Here is a 19,550-nt window from a genome sequence, read left to right as displayed (position 1 = left end):
TCCCACTCATGGTCCCACTCACTGTATTTCATCTTTGTGCTCATGTCATCATGATAAGAGTGTCTTATGTGCCCCTCTTATTCTTGGTAAGGCTGATTATGAGTTCTATGATTTTCTTTGAGAAAGAAAAATTGTTTCTTCAGAAAATAATCACTAATATCAGAATAGTATAGGCAGTAACTAATCATTGTTGATATATATATGTGTCACTACCTTACACCTAAATGTTGCATTTCTTTATTCTTGCTCTAAATAGGCATATTGTAGATATCCAGGTAACAATTAATAAGTTAGGTAATCTAAATTATACTTAAGTGAAAGAAAAATGCTTATTTTTTAGTTTATAATTGTAATGACAACTACATGAAAGCCAGGATTCTCTTTTATTTCTTTTTTTTTCCTGTTTTTGTCCACACGAGACAGTTCAGTGATGGAAAAGATACAAACTCCAAAGTTAATTACACCTGGCCTAGAATATTTGCTCTGCTAACTACTAACTTTAGAATCTTGTTTAATTTAAGGCACTTATTAATTTCTTTATCTATTGATAGATATTATAATACCCATATTCTAATATTGAGGAATTAAATGAGATGTTAAAGCAACCAGCATAAAATTTAAAAGAGCACTTCTTTCTTCTCCTTTCTGCTTTGGGGCTTTATTTACATTTCCTGTTTTAGATTGAAAGATTCTTGATGAAACTTCTAAGGTGAAGAATGCACCCAGGATGAGGGCCCCAGGAGGAAATCCATCCAAAAAAATTATAACTGTTCATATTTTCAATGTAGTTTCTACCTCCCAGGAAAACTCAGCACCTTAGCAGTGTAATACAATTGGCAGGTGAAGGCCTTTACCACTGAGAGGGCTGATGATCCAATAGTAAAATTGTAGACACTTGCAGAGAACTTCTGGAGTCTAATCTGTTCATATCAGATGAGCCCCAGTCTTCAGATTTTTGTTCTATTACAAAACTTTTAGTCAGTAGTTAATTTTTTTAAAATGCAAGGTAAATTGAGTATCAGAGAAAAAGCAACTCCTTATTTCTGTAGCCTCACTCTTGGACAATTGTTACAGCTTCCAATGCATGGCTCTCCCTCAGACTTTCCCTCCATTCTGTCCTCACATCTCTACCATATTGATCATCCAATTTTACTGTTGTAGTTCCACTTCTTGCTACCAATATTTCTTTCTTTTTCTAATTAAATATTTTATTTATTTATTCATGAGAGAGAGAGAGAGAGAGAGAGAGATTGAGAGAGGCAGAGACACAGGTAGAGGGAGAAGCAGGCTCCATGCAGGGAGCTCAATGGACATGTTTTAAACCATTATACTTCAAATATATTTTCAAACCTAATTCTTTCTCCACTCTTTTTGGTACCCTAAGATACAAATAATAGGTCTTTAGTTTCACAGATACCTGAAGCTGTTTCGGTGGTTTTGATGTTGCTCTTGTTCTTTGTAGTCAATGTGCTCTCTTTGGTTGAGATTGAGTACATACTATTATCTGTTTCAAGTTCATAAATTCTGTATTCTGTCATATTCACTCTACTACTGAGTACTTCCAGAAGTTCTTTATTTTGGTTATTGTACTTTTCAGTTCTTTTTTTTAATAATAAATTTATTTTTTATTGGTGTTCAATTTGCCAACATACAGAATAACACCCAGTGCTCATCCCATCAAGTGCCCCCCTCAGTGCCCATCACCCATTCACCCCCAACCCCCACCCTCCTCCCCTGTACTTTTCAGTTCTATATTTCTATTTGTCTCCTTTATCATAACTTCGGTCTTTGCTGAGCACCTCTGTTGTTTGTTTGTTGTTTGTTTTAATTTCTCCCAAGAAGATTTGTAATTACTTGTTTAAGTGATTTTTATGATGGCTGCTCTAATATCTTTGTTAAACAAATCCAACTTCTCAAGTTCACCTCAATGTAGTGTCTTTTGATTGTCTTTTACATTTTAGCCATGATTTTCATGTTCTTGATATGATTAGTGATTTTTTATTTATTTATTTATTTATTTATTTATTTAATAAATTTTATTTATTTATTCGAGAGAGACACACAGAGAGAGAGGCAGAAACACAGGCAGAGGGAGAAACAGGCTCCACGCAGGGAGCCCGACATGGGACTCGATCCCAGGTCTCCAGGATCATGCCCTGAGTGGAAGGCGGCGCTAAACCTCTGAGCCACCGGGGCTTGATTAGTGATTTTTTATAAGATTTTACTTATTTACTTATGAGAGATGAGAGAGAGAGACAGACAGACAGACAGACAGACACATAAACAGAGGGAGAAGCAGGCTCCCCTGCAGGGAGCCTGATATGCAACTCGATCCCAAGACCCTGAAATGATGACCTGAGCTGAAGGCAGATGTTCAACCACTGAGACATCCAGGTGCCTCAATTAGTGATTTTTTTTATTATATTCTGAATATTTTACATATTATGAGTCTCTGGATCCTGTTTAAATCTTCTATTTTAGCAGGCAGTCACTTTGTGACAAGGGAGGCCCTCCCTTGTTCCGCTGATTTCTCCCTTTAGAGCAGATAAGACCAGCTGCAACACATGGGTGGGAGGCTGGGAAAAGCTTGGCCTGCCAGCTTCTGCTGGAAATGGTCTTGTGGACATATTAGCTGCCACTACCCCTAGGGATGAATTTTCCCACCACATTGCCACTGGGTTTTCCATTTGCTGGTCCCTTTGCCAAGAAATCAAGCTTTTCTTGTTGTCATTTCTTTTTTATTGCCCTGTCCATGGCTAGTGATTCTGGGGTGTAGAATCTTCTGTCACCCAACGTGGCTTATATGAGAAATAAAATTAAAGCCCAGTCGACTCATTGCAATGCCATTCTTCAAATCCTTAAATTGTTGGCATTTGACTTTCCTCTTCTCACTTATAAGATTCCTTTTGTAATTGCATTATTGCAATTATTTCCAGTGTATTTGTCTTGAGAGGAGAGAAGCAGGGTCTATATCATTTTGTCCATGAACTAGAGCACCACCGTCCTTTCTTCTCAACTGCAGACCTAGCTGATCAACTTTAGTGCCACACACAGACAACAGTAAAGACTTCACCAACACTAAAAATGAGGAAAGTTTAATCCCTAACTGAGTATTCCATTCATATAACTCATAGTCTTTCTGCTTCTTTGCTTTAAATCCTAACTGTAATAGAATTAAATTTCAGAGGATAGTAAAAAATTATGAATCTAATATAAACAATAATAAACTAATTCTTAAAACCTCAAATAACATTTTTAAAGAAAGAACATTTCTAAAATAATTAAGAAATATATTTTATATTCCATATTAAATAATTATCTTTATAAATATCTCATTTGATCATTAAAAAATAAAATAGATACATCCTATGATATGCAAACCATTCTATGGCATACAAATCATTGAAAACCCCCACCGCATTTTAATAACACAGCATAATAACCCAGACATCAAAACTAGAAAAAAATGATAGTCAAAAAATTTTGTAGACTAATACCTCATATTAATAGGTAAGCATTACAAACATTGTGTTGCAAACACTGTTACAGTACTAAATGCCAATGAATCGTGTATATATATATATATATATGTACAAAAAATATATGTATTATATGTATCATATATAATCTTCCTTTATGTATAGATAAAGAGATATATTTAAGGATTGGTTCACATGGTTATGGTGGCTGGCAAATCCCAAATCTGGAGAGTGGGCCAGCAGGCTGGAGAAGACAAAGGAGAATTGATACTACAGTTCCAGTCTGAAAGCCCTTTATTATAGAACCAGAATAAACCAATACTTCAAATAAAATTGAAATCCAGTTCTGCCAGACAATTCTGTCTTGCTCAAGGGAGGTCTTTTTTTTCTATTCAGGCCTTCAGCTAATTGGGTGAGCCCCACTCACATCTAAGGAGGGAAATCTGCCTCACTCAAAGTCTACCATTTTAAATGTTAATCTCACCCAAAAATGTTCTCACAAAAATGCCTAGAATAATGCTTGACCAGATCTCAGGCACCCAATAACCCAGCCAAGTTTGACACATAACCCCACAACTATCAATTCCAAAAATATTAGTAAAGAGACAAAGTTAAATGAATTTAAGAATACAAGCCTTAATAGCGTAGTTTTTTTTTTTTTTTTTTTTTTGGCGGGGGAGGAGTAATTTAAATCTTTATTTATATTTCCAGGGCAAGATACCTTGAAGGGAAAATCTAGATGTGGAATACATTAAACACAAAGGGAATTTCAAAGGCCATGGGTAACAGAATGTATTTCCTTCTTGAAAAAAGATGATTCAATTGCCAACAGCCCTTCTGGCATTTCCATCATGAGCACATCCCCGCCAGGGAAACAGGTTGTTTAGTGTTTTCAGCTTTGTATTGCTGCTTTTAAAAACTATAAAAGTTAGAATGTCACAAGGTGCTTAGAAAAGCAAGAATAAAATGTCCATAATCCCATAAAATGATCCAACTATAATTACAGTCTCTGTTTATCTTTTGCTAGTTTTCATTGTTATATTTTATAAACTTCTATTCATATTGTATGTACAATATGGTGCCATGCATTGTTTGCTTAAAACAAATATTTTGTTTCTTATCTTTTATAAATTATACCTTTAATGGCTGTGTAATATTCAATCAAGTCATCATACCATACATAAACCATTCCTCTCTATATGAACATTTGTTTTATCCAGTTTTGACCCATTTTGAGATCATTGTGTTTCTGTTGAAATAACAGACCAAACACTGAAATTCTATAGTACTATACCAGATTCTATAGTACTAAGCAATACATATATTCATACAATTCCAAGTTTATATTCAATACCTAATTATCACAGTAGGCACATTTAGGTTTGTTACCAGCCAAAATGTAATACTCGTTCTTGCTTCAATAGTTTTCATCCATGTTAAACACAGGGTTCAGCTAAGATTTTTCATACTGAAATCCAAACATAAGGCCCTCTTGTGAGTGTTTCTCTGGACCTTCATGTGCCAGCAAATGTACTAAGAGCAGTTCCTGTTCTCAAAGAGACCACATCCCATTGAGAATTTAGCAAAGTTTCATGTCTTTGTTTACATATTCATTTTCTTTTGGTCCTCAATAGAATATAAGTTCCTTGAAGGCAGGAACTCAATCTTGTTCACTCTAATAACTCAGCCCCTAAACTATGCCTTGCACATAGTAAACATTCAATAAATACGTGTTCATTGACTCGGACTGGTGGTTTTTCCTCTTACATGACCTCTCTGGAACATTTGTCACTGATGAACATTCTCCTCTTTGTGCTCCCCTCCTGGCTCTTGAGATAGCACCATTCCTGTTCTGTCTCCTTTGCATAGTAAGTTTTTAAATATGTATGCAAAATAACCACAATGATGACTGTAATGCTGTCAGCAACCAATGTCATCAGGATTCTGTTCCCATATTATATGTACACAGCACAGGGAGATGGATCAATGAAGTTGACCCACCTTTGTTTTCTAAGTTTTGACAATTCAGATGTGTTATCTATACAACAAAAACTAGAATAAAGGTGATTTTAATCACACACACACACAAAAAAAACCTTCCAAAGTATAATTGAGGCTTATTTAATCATGCATATTTGATCAATTATTTTGAGAAAAAAGTAAAAGTCTCACTTCACGTATACCATCATAAAGTTTTAGTACACTAGGGCACCTAGGTGCTCAGTTGGTTAAGCATCTGCCTTCGGCTCAGGTCATGATCCCAGGATCCTGGGATTAAGTCTCACATCAGGCTCCCTATTCAGTGGGAAGTCTGCTTCTCTCTCTACTCCCCTCCCTTGCTTGTGATCTTCCTCTTTCACACTCAAATAAATAAAATCTTTTTAAAAAAAGTTTTAGTAAATTAAAAAATTAAGTATAAAAAATTAAACTTAGAAACTACAAGATATAGAGACAAATTGCCATTCAATCCTGAGATGGAAAAATGACATTAGAAGCAGAAAAATAAGTAATTGTTAACAATCTAAACACTTGTATCATTTATTCTCTCTTAACTCATTGTTTCCAGAAAATCTGGATCGGGCAAAGGTCCCTATGCCTTTCCAAAGGATATTCATTTTGGGATAGTAGAGCAGGGGGAAGAGAGAAAAATGTTCTGGGATGCCCTTCAGTACTTAGCCAAGCACTCTTTTATAGACTCCTCAGCTGTACAAAGGGGAATGGTGGAATGCTGCTCACAGATCTCATTCTTCCCAAAGAGCCTGGTGCCTAGTTAGGTGAACATGATCTTTGATTACAAAATTTTGAAAAAAAAAAAAACACCTATAAATTCACTAGGGAATGGGTATAGATGGGGCACAAAATATTGAAAACTTATAATAAACCCCAAAAATAATTACTTTAGACTTCTAAGACAGATGGATACAGGGAAAATGGATAGGGAAGAACAGAACTCATGATGTACTCCATCAGTGTGAGGTTTGCAAAATGCCTTTTCTTCCAGTGGACTTAAGTTTTTTCAAGGGAAGCTAATAATCACATCAATCTTCAGTTCAATTACAGTTAATAGACTGCACATCTGTTGTGTGTTGGCTGCAATACCAGGTGCTGAGGTTACCAATGAAGAATGAAATTTCCACTGTGTTCAACTCCTTAGTCAGAAGGATACATATGTAAGCAAATATGCTTTATAGGACAAGTGACTTCAGAAAGAGAGAAAGAGGGATCCCTGGGTGGCGCAGCGGTTTGGCGCCTGCCTTTGGCCCAGGGCGCGATCCTGGAGACCCAGGATCGAATCCCACATCGGGCTCCCGGTGCATGGAGCCTGCTTCTCCCTCTGCCTGTGGCTCTGCCTCTCTCTCTCTCTCTCTCTCTCTGTGACTATCATAAATAAATAAAGATTTTTTTAAAAAATGTTAAAAAAAAAGAAAGAAAGAGAGAAAGACAGGAAGGGAAGAAAGGAGGGAAGAAGCAAGCAAGCAAGCAAAAGGAAGGAAAGGAGGAAAGGGAAGGGAAATAAAATGTGTTAAAGAAAGAAACATTTTTTTCTCTTTTTTTTTTTGTTTGCACTTTAAATTGTTGGGTACTTTGTTCACATAAAGAAGTCCAGAGTTGGCTGTCCAAGGCTGTGATACAGGCTCTAAGAAGTCACCAAAGACCTAGGCTCCTTCATTATTTATGCTTCAACATTTTGGTATGTACCTTCCTCAAGATCACAAGATGGTGGCTGGAGCTCTGACCTTATATTTGAGTTCCAGAAAAGGAGAAAGGGAAGATCAACAAGCAAAAAGATAGTTTTTTATGAGTACATTGACACTCTGTATAAAGCAGGAATTTGTTTCTAAGTGTATCAATCAGCATTCAGTCATAGAAGAAAAATCACTATAGGAATTACAAAGATAAACTGGAACTCACAAGCATGGTGTAATATCTGAGCAGTGACATCAGGTTTTTTCAACATCTATACTCTGCTATGCTTTCTAAGTTTCTTTGATTGGGTATTCTGGAGACAAACCCTGAAACCAAGTATTGCTTACAGAGGGTTCACTGGGGAAAGCTTTCAGGAGATACAACAATAAGAATATGAGAAAGGGAGGTCTGGCCAAAGGGAGAAGCTGAACACCAAACAGGTTCAACTAATGACTCAGTCAGTTCTACTGCAACTCTGGATCTGAGACACCCTTCAGAGTCATCCCAAATGGAGATATGTCAGGGGGACCTCTGTAACTTCACATCAGGCCATCATTGCCATTACTTTGCTATGGGGATGGGGGGCGGTTAATTCTGGGCAGACTGGTTCCCTAATTCAAGGGAAATTTCCTACAAGAGATGCAGTTATGTCTTCAGCTCTTATTCTCAGTAACTGGAGGACAATGTGTGGAACCCTCAAGAGGGGTTCCTGGTAGAAATCCTCAGAATTCATTATAGTGGGCAATGTTTTATCCTCATACATGTCATCTAATAGTCACAAGGTGGCTGCTGTGTTTCTTAGTCTCTTATCCTCTTCAAGCAAATTCTCAAGGTACAAATAGGTACAAATGGGTAGAGAAACATTTCTTAAACAAGGCTGGACTTTTTCATTCATGAATATACATGTGCCCTTCTAAAAGGTTTCTGCTGACATTTTATTTGTTGGCATTTTCACATACCATAGGGGAAGTTGGGAATTCAAAGCTAAGGATGTAGCCAAAGAACATGTATGACCATCATATTCCTTTGTAAAAGAAGAGGGAAGTAAAGAACACCTATTTGGAAGCTAACTATGAGGTCTGACACACTGCTTTAATGACATTAAAAGGAATTGAGTAAACCGTGTCCCCAATCATCTTAAATTCAGGTGTCGATTGGCAAATGTTCTAGGAAAAAGGAACCATCATCTACTATCAGCATGAAGAAACATTGGAACACAACTTTGGAGGATAAGTTGTAACTATTAATGTTAAAAATGTACATAATCTTCAGCCTAGAATTCCTCATCTAAGAATAAATTCTGGAGAACACTCTAGCACATGTGCAGGTAAAGGAGCCATATCTTTAAAACCTAAATGTCAAAGGTAGGGAAATTAATGAATAACATATGACAAGTTCATGAAATGCATGTATTCACTCCACAGATATTTCTTGAGATTCCATTAAATGTTAGTCCTTGGTCCTTTTTTCAGGGGCCTGAGGGATTGCCCAAGAATTTTTACAATTACTCCTATTGTCTCTTCCTAGTTCTGCTTTTGCTCAACAAGTCTCCTGCTTTTTCCTTTCTTAGCGTTGCACCAAAATTTTGATTTGACTCATTGCATCCTGTCCTGGAAGTGATTGCTAGTGGCGTATATCACAAGATACAGCAGGTAGAGTAAACAAAGCAGGTGTGGTCCTTAAAACATGGCTTCCCAATCATAGCTGGCAGACCCCTAGAGCTCACCTCAATACCTAGATCAGAGAGAGCACATTTCCAGCTCATTACAGTTAATTACTATTAACTATTAACTGGATTAATTGAAGCCAATTATTAGAGCAATGAGAATGACTGAGGGGTCTTGTACCATGGACATAAAATGGAACAGAACTGACAATATAATTGTCTCAAATTCTGACAGAAGTAATTTAATTCATCAATTTTATTATTTGTAGGCTTTTAAACTCAAAATCATTTGTTTTTTTAAATGGCATTCTTGTGTATTCAAAATTCTATAATCAACTTAATTATATCTGATTATAAATCACATAATGACATATTTATTCTATTATTTTTATAAATAAATGTTTAATAATAAATAACATATTCTGTATAAACTGTGAGTGTCCTCCCTTGTGATTTGTGGTCTTTTAAAATTCAGTTCATCCACGTTGAGTTCTTATTAAATACAGGGTACAATACACTGAATGCCATCTCACAGCTGAGGTATGAGCTGGCCTCCAACCAGAGACTGTAGGGGATAAGTGAGAATTGTCGCAACCACCCCCCCCCCCCGAGAAACACAAAACAAAACAAAACAAAACAAAACAAAACATCCACTGTGCAAAGAGACCTCATTTATCTCTGTAGAAAGAAGTGAGTAGGGGCAGTCCTGGTGGCTCAGCAGTTTAGCCCCGCCTTCAGCCCAGTCTTGGAGACCCAGGATCGAGTTCCACATCAGGCTCCCTGCATGGAACCTGCTTCTTCCTCTGCCTGCCTCTCTCTCTCTCTCTCTCTCTCTCTCTCTCTCTCTCTCGGTTTTGTGTGTGTGTGTGTGTGTGTGTGTGTGTGTGTGTGTGTGTCTCATGAATAAATAAATAAAATCTTAGAAAAAAAAAAGAAGTGAGTAAATGGAATAGGTAGAACTAGGCATCTGAGTCATCTACACCTGCTGTTTATCCTGAAGAGGTGTTCAAGCCTATGTCAGACTCTCTGTAATCTTGTTTTAGAAATAAATCTAACTGGTTAGGGGAGGAGTTAACCGATGCCATTTATCTTTACCTGGTGGGTTCTCCTGAATGACTCACTCCACCATGTTTCCAACAGCTTTCTCATGACCTCAGGAGAAATGTTTTCTCCTTAAAAATGTAAGCGAGAGCAAGGAGTTCATTCTCCATCTATCTGGCCAGGGGTCTTGAATACACCTTCAGGTGGAGAGGGTCACAAAGTGGGAGTGGGGAGTTCCTGAGTCCCTACACATACAGACTCTATGCTCCCTCCCTGCTATTTCCAATTCATACTTCAAGAACTACTCTAGAACCCTCTGTAGGAGGTTTTCATGAAAGTCCAGGTAGGTAAGATCTCCTTGTCCTTAGTGGAAGAACTATCCTTTTCCCTTAATGGCAGCAAAAAAAACCACGACCTTCATTTCATGTTCCCTCTCAAACAGGAAAGCCAAGACATCATGACTGGGTGTCTACAGAAGGAAAATATCAAAAACATTGTAAATGCTGGATTTCAAATCTTGTAACTTCAGTAGAATCCAATAGAGAGTAGTAAGCAGGACAACTTTCTTGATCTTCAGATACACAGTGAGAAGTGGATTCTATCAAGATGGACAGAGAGTGAGAGAGAAGACACAGGACTTACAGTGAGCCTCACACATCAGCTCACTGGAAGATTTGCTCAGAGTCACAGCCTCTTGCCAGAAGAGGTCATGGTGATTGAGTTGAACTGGAACCAAAGGTGCCAGACTTCTGTACATTTACAGGACAGAGAGTACAACCAGAAGTAATGTCTTTACAGCTGAATGAGTGGGTGGTCATGTGCCTGAGTGTGCATATGTGTCTCTGTGTGCATGCACACAGCTAGAGAGTCAGAAAGCAAAGGCATGATCTTGTTGGAGAAACATGAAATTGCAAATTAGTTTTTCTGATATGATATTGCCTCATGAATAATCAGGACACTTCTTAACCTCAGGGTGTGATTTGAATTGGAACATGGCCATATGACATTATTATGCAGCAGTACCTCTATCAACGGTAGCTCCAGGAGTAGAATTATTTTCTAAAGAAGTCAACCATATTAAAGTTTGTTTGTTTGTTAAATCCAAAATACTGCTAGGTACATCCATGAGCTATGGCTCAATGGGATAAAATTCTTTGGCACAAACAACATAGACTAGGAATTCCACTCAGTTAATGACAAATCACTTTTGCATTGGGTGACTTCTCACTTTTGCATTATTTTCCCTACCTTTTTTACTCACTTTTCACATGTTAATTGCTCTTCCATTCCTACCACCTTCTCCCAAGTTAGTAAAGAATTTTGCATGCATTAATGAATAAGACAATTAACACCCACCTGTAATTCTGACTTGAGGTTTGTAGACCATCTAATCTGAACACAAGAGGGGATCCCTGGATGGTTCAGTGGTTTGGCACCTGCCTTTGGCCCAAGGCACCATCCTGGAGTCCCGGGATCGAGTCCGCATCAGGCCCCTTGCATGGAGCCTGCTTCTCCCTCTGCCTGTGTCTCTGCCTCTCTCTCTCTCTCTCTCTCTCTCTCTCTCTCTCTCTCTGTCTATCATGAATAAATAAATAAAACCTTTAAAAAATAATCTGAACACAAGAGCATGATTTTTCAGTCTGCAAGTATTTGGAAACACACACAGGCAATAGTAATGAGGCCATCACCACCCCCAATTTGGCCATCCCTAGTTAGGTTTCTGTCCTGTAAGTATACATGGTCCTGGCACCCTTGATTCCAAGAGACCTTCCCAAATTTCCCTCAGGAGAGGAGTCCAAGGCTGTGAATTGAACATCTCAATCAAGAGTCTCTACTACCAAACAATGTGCAACCTGGGACAGGACACTTACGTATTTGGAGCTTGATTCCTGATATTGTGTCAGCACCCCTTTCACTTTCACTTCTATGAACAAATAGAATATCGCCCTTTTCACACTAGGTTATCTTGCATCTGGCTCATTTGTGTCTTATGAAACTCTCATAGGAGAGGCAGATACAAGATATTTGACTTTAAGGAGATGATGTGTGTATGCTTTGTATCCTTACCTTTCTTTTTGGCACAGTCTGCTCCAACCCTCCTGAATCATTCATAGGGAGAGTGGGGTACTCTAGGGCATGAAATAATTCTCTTCCAATGATCTACTGAACACCAAAAAGAGATTGTATGGTCTCCAACACTGTAGTTACTCTCCCTCCTAGATTCTTCATCAAGGACGAAAATCCACTTCTACTTCAATATGTTACACTTAAGTCTCATTACCATACCTTGGAAACTACAGAAGCAAAATATATGTCGTAACTAACCATTTTTTTGGCCAGACATTAATTTTATTGAAGTTGAATTTATATACAATAAAATTAGCGAGTTTTAAGTGTATAATTTCATGAATTTAAAAATGCATACTTCTGTCTAATCTATATCCTGACCAAGGTATAGGACTTTTTTATAACCCCCAGAAAATTCTTGCATGCTCTTTTACAAGCAGTTCCCCCATGAGTCAATCACTAATCTGATTTCTTTAATCATATCTCAGTTTTGCCAATTCTAGAGCATTGTATAAATTGTGTTCTACAGTATATGCTATTTCACTGAATTTAATGTTTTTGAGATTCATATGTGTTGGTACATGTCTCAATAATTCCTACATTTTCATTATGGAATACTGTTTTATTGTATGTATATACCAGAATTTGGTTATGCATTCACCTGTTGATTGGCAAATAGATGATGGGATTTTTGACTATTTTTTTAATGAAGCAAACTTAAATGCATGAAGTGATAGAACAACGTGTCAGTTTATTCAGAATTCATATATGGTTTATTTAGAGCTCAAATACACACTACTAGCATAGTATGTTGGAAAGAATAAAGTATTTCAAGGAAAAGGGAGTGGGGAGTTTCCAGTGTCATTTCTGCAATTACTTGGAGATCTGGAAAAACTGACAATCTTTTTAATGTTGATCTTCTCCCATATCAAAAGATTATCGGCTTCTGAAAAGATAGAATATACACACATTTCCCTCCCACAAAGTACAAGTAAAAACTCTGGACATTTTATATAGAAATGAAACATAAGAAAATTTTGAAAAGTGGAGAGAATAATACAAATCAACTAGGAATTTTCAGGACCCAAGGAACAACACAGTAATGAGTTCCCTGGGTTCTTTTTGCATTATATATCCCAAAGTTGGAGCTGAAGAAGCCAACAACCCAGAAATGCAAGGAGGTACAAATAAAAATAAATAAAACAAAAACCAATAAACAAACAAACAAAATGAACACATATACACACCCACAAACCTTGCTCACTCTACTCAAAGCACCAAGAAAGGGGTACAGCCTAGCAAGAAAGAAAATTTTCATATCATAACTACTCTACTCAAGTCAAACACAAAAGAAAAAAGAAGTGACCCCACCTCAACTCAGGCTAGCAAAGGTCAAGGGAGACTCTAAATGTCCATCCTTGCCAGCTATACTGAGGCACCAGACAGCCTCTTCTGGTGCCATGCTAGTATCAGGCAAGACTATGTAGGGGGTCAAGATTTGGTCCCCATTGAACAGTGATGAGCCTTCTCCTCCTGCCATGAGGGCAGTGGAGAACAAGGTAGAGATTGGACTTCTATCACCACCCAGAAGCTAGGAGATTCTACTTCCCCACCATCACCTCTACTGGGTTAGTCAAAGGAGGCCTGAGAAAGGGTCAAGACTCTCACAATCACTCAATGGTAAGAAGGCCACACACCTTCCCAGTGACACTGAGGGCAACGTGAGGAAGAGTAAACCAGAATTTCTACCTCTGCTTGCCCAAGGATATATCAATGGAGGCCTGCAGGAAGTCCAGACTCCCATCCTCTCTCACCTATAACCATGAGTCTTCCCACTTCAGGTGTCAGTGGGGACCAAGTGGAGACCCTGGACTTCTACTCCAACCTGGCAGTAATGAGATGACATACCCATATTTACCCAGCACAGTGGTATCAGAGGAGACCAGCTAAAACAAAAGGCTTATATAAGATCCAGAGTCTCATAAATTATAGCCTAAAATGCTCAGATTTCAATCAAGAACCACTCATCATACTAAGAGCCAGGAAGATCTCAAAGTGAAAAGAGACTATCAATAAATAACATCAAGAAAACAGATGTTAGAAATACCTGAAAAATATTTTAAAGAAACCATGATAAAAATGCTTCAAAGTTATCTAAATATTTGGGAAACAAGTGAAAAAATAAAGGAAGCCAAAGAAATAGAGACTTTCAGTAAATATATCAAAACCATAAAGAGAAAACAAATGGAAGCTATAAAATGAAAAACATGATAACCCAGATAAAAACCTCATTGGATGAAATCAATAGCAGAATGGAGGGGACAAAAGAAAGAGTCAGTCAATTAGAAAATAGAACATTACAGTCTGAGCAATAGAGAGAAAAAGGGCTGAAAAATTAAGATCCTAAGGAACTTGTAGGAGTGTAACAAAACATCTAATCATTTCACAGGAGTTGCAGAAGGAGAGAGGAAGAGGGTAAGGTTGAAAAAATAAACACACTGAGAAGTGTGGTTTATTCTAGAGATATGAGACATACAGTATTTGACAATCAATGTAATCCACAAATTAACATGCTAAAGAGAAAAACCAGATTACATTAATTGATGCAGAAAAACCATTTGGCAAAATTCAACAATAACTGATGTTATTCTCAGAAAATAGGAATAGAAGGAAACTTCCTCAACTGATTAACAGCATGTACAGATAATCTATAGCTAACATCATTCTTAATGGTAAAAGACTGAAGGTTTTTCCAACTGGATCAGTAACAAGGCAAGGGTGTCCACTCTTATCATTCTTATTTAATATATTGCTTCATGTCAGTGCAATAAAGCAATTATGAAAATAAACGGCCACCAGATTGCAAAGGCATACATGAAATCATCCCTACTTGCAATTGTCATGACTGTTTATGTAAGAAAATCCAAAAAAACCTGACAAAAAATATTTAGAATTAATAAGTAATTTGTGTGAAGTTGCAGTATACTGGTTAACAGAAAACAAAATATTATATATATAATATAAATTATGTTACAGAAACAAAATTATATATATATATACAACATACACAGCAACTTCTTGCAAGATACATCTATGAAGGCAAGAGAAACAAAAGCAAAAATGAACTATTGAGACTTAAGATAAAAAGCTTCTTCACAGCAAAGGATACAGTCAACAAAACTAAAAGACAACCTACAGAATGGGAGAAGATATTTGCAAATGACGTATCAGATAAAGGGCTAGTTTCCAAGATCTACAAAGAAGTTATTAAACTCAACAGCAAAGAAACACACAATCCGATCATGAAATGGACAAAAGACATGAAGAGAAATCTCACAGAGGAAGACACAGACATGGCCAACGAGCACATGAGAAAATGCTCTGCATCACTTGCCATCAGGGAAATACAAATCAAAACCACAATGAGATCCCACCTCACACCAGTGAGAATGGGGGACATTAACAAGGCAGGAAACCACAAATGTTGGAGAGGATGCGGAGAAAGGGGAAGCCTCCTGTACTGTTGGTGGGAATGTGAACTGGTGCAGCCACTCTGGGAAACTGTGTGGAGGTTCCTCAAAGAGTTAAAAATAGACCTGCCCTATGACCCAGCATTTGCACTGCTGGGGATTTACCCCAAAGATTCAGATGCAGTGAAACGGCAGGACACCTGCACCCTAATATTCATAGCAGCAATGTCCACAATAGCCAAACTGGAAGGAGCCTGTGTCCATTGAAAGATGATGGATAAAGAAGATGTGGTCTATGTATACAATGGAATATTCCTCAGCCATTAGAAATGATAAATACTGGCCATTTGCTTCAATGTGGATGTAACTAGAGGCTATTATGCTGAGTGAAATAGGTCAGTCAGAGAAGGACAAACATTATATGGTCTCATTCATTTGGGGATTATAAGAAATAGTGAAAGGGGAAAGGAGAGAAAATGAATGGGAAATATCAGTGAGGGTGACAGAACATGAAAGACACCTAACTCTGGGAAACGAACAAGGGGTGGTGGAAGGGGAAGTGGGTGAGGGGATGGGGTGACTGGGTGACAGGCACTGAGGCAGGCACATGGCGGATGAGCACTGGGTGTTATGGTATATGTTGGCAAATTGAACACCAATTAAAAAAATGTCAATCCTCTCCAGATACACAAGTTAAAGACAATGTCTTATCAAAACCTACTAAGAGTTTTTTTGTAGATATAGACAAGACTATTCTAGAATTAATATTGAATGGTGAAAGGATGAAAGTAGCTGAAAGAATTTTGAAAAATAAAAGTAGAAAGAATCAATCTACCTGATATCATGCTTTCTTATATAATTTGACATACAGTGCCAAAACTATGTGATATTGACAGAGGGACAGGCACAGAGATTATTATTTGATCTACATGTGATTTAGAAGCATTCCTTTAGTTTTCTAATATTTTCACCACTTTCAATTTTTAGTTATTGATTTCTAGCTTAATTCCATTGTGACCTGAGTCACTTTTCTTTCTACTTTTTAAAAATGTGTTATTATATGGTATGGGTGAGATGTACCTGAGTGGATGTTTCACATCAACTTTATAAATGTCAATTATATTGCACTGATTAGCCATGCTATTCAGGTTCATTTTTTTTCTTTGATTAACATAGAGGAAAAAGAAATTCAATAGAGAAAAAATGGCCTTTCAACAAATGTAGTCAAAGCAACAGGGCATCATATGCAAAGAAAAATGAAGCTCAATCTAAACTTCACATCTTATATGAAATTTAGTTAAATATATCACATACTTAAATATTAAATTTTAATTTATGAATATATTATATATAGATATTACAATACATTACATAGAGATACATCTCTCTATATTTATATCTCTATCTATATCCATGTATATCTCCCCACCAAAATCAAATTGAAAGAAATAATCCAATCCAATAATCTTTCTAAAGATGGACAAAAATCATGAAAAGATATTTTATCACAGAGGATATACAGATGTAAAATAAACCAATTAAAAGATATCGACCATCATTAGGAATCAGGAAAATAAAAATTAAAAGCACAATATAAAATCATTACATATCTATCAGAATGTTTAAAAATTTATAGTAACAACACCAAATATTGGCAAGACTGGATCATTTACATAGTGTTGGTAGGAATATAAAGTGGTGAAGTCAGTTGAAAAATGTTTGGGAGTTTCCTATAAACAATTCAATGTTGTAACTATCATATAACCCAGAAAATTCACTGTTGGGCACAGATTCCAGGAAAATGAAGACTTGTGCTTATATAACAATCTGTGGTAGGAGGAAAGATGTGAAAAAGCTGAAAAATAACTTAGAACCAGGTTAATATTTTTGAATATGACTTCAGAATGGAGGCTGTGAATAAGCAGGAGGCTAAAGGGTAAGTTCTTAGGAAGTGTCCTAAAATAGTTAAAAGTGGAGAGAAAATAGCAAAGATCAACAATGTAATACATTCTCAACAATATTCTCGGTAGGAGTGGTTATATTCCTGAAGACTTATGAAACTTTAAAAACTTGCTATATCTCTCTTCATTTCTGCCCTAGAGTCAGGATATGACCCTGAGCAGATGATTTAAGCTCATCGCCTACACATTCTCCTTCACCAATCTGAAGCACCAGCCTCACTAATGATTCTCCTTGAAAGAGTGACTACAATTTGAGAACTCTTGTGCTCAAAGATGCCAAAAGGCACATGTTATCATTATCAAGATGAAATACAAAAGGATTTCTTTAAAAAAAAAAAAGACCTTTCCTCTCTTACAAAAGCATGGGTGACAGGAACTGTGTGATGAAGGTCCCATGGTTGCTGCAAAAAGGAGGTACTGAAGGACTGTAGACTGAGGGAAGAAAAGAGTAAAGTTTGAAAGTGCCTTATTATTTAATTATTAAAAGTGAGAGAGAAAGCAAGGAGACAGATCAGAGTGGTGTGATTAAAAGGATCCTAGGAAGGAGAGAGAGCCAGAGCTGCCTATTTAAGAGTTGCCTATTATTTAAAAATGGAAAGGAAAGAGAAATATTGAAAGAAGTAATCATCTTCAATATGTGCATCAAACTCTGCTCTTTTCAAATTCCTTTTGCAAGCACCATTCATTATACCTGAAATTGCCTGGGAAGTGAGATGGATATCCAGAGAGTTTAGATTCCTGAAAGAACTTTCACAGTTGATGATGGAACAGTCATTAAACCAAAGTATTGGGAAAGGTAAAAGCAGATTGAGACCTCCAGAGATCCACCAGAATGATTGGAGGGAAAAAAGAATAAGTGTGAATAAGCTGTTGTCTTCATCACTAATTGCAGAGCAACCACAGACTGGAGTAAAGATGAAATCCTTTACAGATTATAGAATGGCAATAAATTACCACTTTTTTCCTGTTAGCTTTTTTCTCTCCTTAACATAAGAAGAATGTCTTTGAATCTTATCTCCTTTGGTGAAAGCAATGAACAACAGTGTCCCACTTAATGTTTGACTCAATACTATTTTCAGTATAAGTTCATTTATATATGTTATATATTATGTCATTATGTAACATATTTTTAATTTTTATATATCATATATAATATGCATATTTATATACATATATTTCAGCTAATCCCATTGGGTAATATCTGGAATACTGTTTAAATAAACATTAACTAAAACTAATGTTGGCTTGTGGCATCTATATTCATGTTTTTTGTTGTCTTTCACTTTTCCATGTTGCTGGAATTTTCACCCAAAGGATAAAGTCATTAATCTGTAAAACAAAGCAATAAGATAAACACAGTTAAAAAAAAAAAAAGACAAGACAGGAATAATGCCAAATTATAGAGAGCAAGTAAGAATTTTTTTTAAATGTCATTTTAACAAAAGGAAGTGATAAAAGCACGAAAAACAACTAAAATCATTGCATATGGTAGCAGTAAAATAAGCAGAGGGGATACATTAAATCATAGAATTATAAAATAAAGCTTACTAATTGAACTGCCTTTACAAAGACATAGAAACTTGTATTAATTTCCAAAAAAAATACAGTAAGAGTAGAACAAAGGAAAAGGATACAAGAAAGTTTGTAAGAAAGTAACAAATTTATTGACAAATAGAAGCAAAAAGGCAGGTTTTTTTTCAATATTACTATCAGAGAATGTGTTTAGAGCCAAATGTCACCAAGAAGATATAAGCCATTGATCTTATTACCTGAAAATGAAGTTCAAAACATTTATATTATAAACAAACTACTGGATATAAATATTGCAAAGATAAAGTACATGTAATTGCCTTTATATTTTAAAGTACAAACAAAAAACCTAAAGTCTATATAAAGCAAACATAAGAACACTCTGAGAAGTATGGAGTAGAAGGACAACTTGTTAGATACATCAAGATCTAAAGACTATCAAGGGGTGGTGCCAATGGAAACTGAGCAGAGAACTGGAATTTCTATCCCATATAACTGTAACAAGGAAGCAACTCCTTTGCCTGAAGGAGCTGTGTTAGAGGGACCTGCTAATATATAAGATTTAAAAAATATCCATGGACTTATACATCCAAAATGCAGATTATATTGAAAATCACTCATCATACCAAGAAACAAGATCTCAAACTGC

This window comes from Vulpes lagopus, chromosome 24 (assembly GCF_018345385.1).
Source record: "Vulpes lagopus strain Blue_001 chromosome 24, ASM1834538v1, whole genome shotgun sequence".
Lineage (NCBI taxonomy): Eukaryota > Metazoa > Chordata > Mammalia > Carnivora > Canidae > Vulpes > Vulpes lagopus.
This window is presented reverse-complemented; position numbering follows the sequence as displayed.